Source organism: Aplysia californica, unplaced genomic scaffold (genome assembly GCF_000002075.1).
Source record: "Aplysia californica isolate F4 #8 unplaced genomic scaffold, AplCal3.0 scaffold00276, whole genome shotgun sequence".
NCBI classification, from domain to species: Eukaryota; Metazoa; Mollusca; class Gastropoda; order Aplysiida; family Aplysiidae; genus Aplysia; species Aplysia californica.
Genome location: NW_004797546.1, coordinates 323,881 through 325,197, shown reverse-complemented (window position 1 = coordinate 325,197; position 1,317 = coordinate 323,881).

Here is a 1,317-nt window from a genome sequence, read left to right as displayed (position 1 = left end):
TAAGTACTTCACTCCTCTCTGTCATATTTCCCTCCTTCTGTTAAGTACTTCACTCCTCTCTGTCATATTTCCCTCCTTCTGTTAAGTATTTCACTCCTCTCTGTCATATTTCCCTCCCTCTGTTAAGTACTTCACTCCTCTCTGTCATATTTCCCTCCTTCTGTTAAGTACTTCACTCCTCTCTGTCATATTTCCCTCCCTCTGTTAAGTACTTCACTCCTCTCTGTCATATTTCCCTCCTTCTGTTAAGTACTTCACTCCTCTCTGTCATATTTCCCTCCTTCTGTTAAGTATTTCACTCCTCTCTGTCATATTTCCCTCCCTCTGTTAAGTACTTCACTCCTCTCTGTCATATTTCCCTCCCTCTGTTAAGTACTTCACTCCTCTCTGTCATATTTCCCTCCTTCTGTTAAGTACCTCACTCCTCTCTGTCATATTTCTCGCTATCTCCGGTCCAGAATTCCCAGTTTTTGTAAAGAATCGGAAAGCAAATTGTCTTGACAACCGTGACCCGCACTGGGAACATGACGTGAAGACTGGAGCGAGGAACTAGAGAGATCTTGTATGTGGCTCAGCGAGGGACTAGAGAGATCTTGTATGTGGCTCAGCGAGGGACTAGAGAGTTCTTGTATGTGACACAGCGAGGGACTAGAGAGATCTTGTATGTGACACAGCGAGGGACTAGAGAGATCTTGTATGTGACACAGCGAGGGACTAGAGAGATCTTGTATGTGACACAGCGAGGGACTACAGAGTTCTTGTATGTGGCTCAGCGAGGGACTAGAGAGTTCTTGTAGGTGGCTCAGCGAGGGACTAGAGAGATCTTGTATGGCACAGGCTTCATTCAGGCGAGGACAGAACTCAGAGATTGTTTCCCATGGTCCTACTGGCTGCTACAGTTGTAGAAGTCGTGATCCCCGAACCATAGATGGTTTATCTCTGTACGATGTATAAGGGAGATAGAACATTACAGTTCTGAGGTCACGGAATTGAAGATGATGTTTTGCTGTGTTGTTGATCCTAGGTCTTCTCTCTTTCTCCTTCTCATCATAATCAGATCATCATCATCATCATCATCATCATCATCATCATCATCATCATCCTCATCATCATCATCATCATCATCATCATCATCATCATCATCATCATCATCATCATCATCATCACCATCATCATCCAGTGCCAGATCTGCGACAGACATCGGCGATCATGGTTCCCCATTCATTCCTTTGCCAGATCTGTCCCCGTTACCCATTTGTTTAGGTTCTCTAAATCAAAACAATTTTGTTTCTCCGAATAATCGGTATTCTGGGGGGG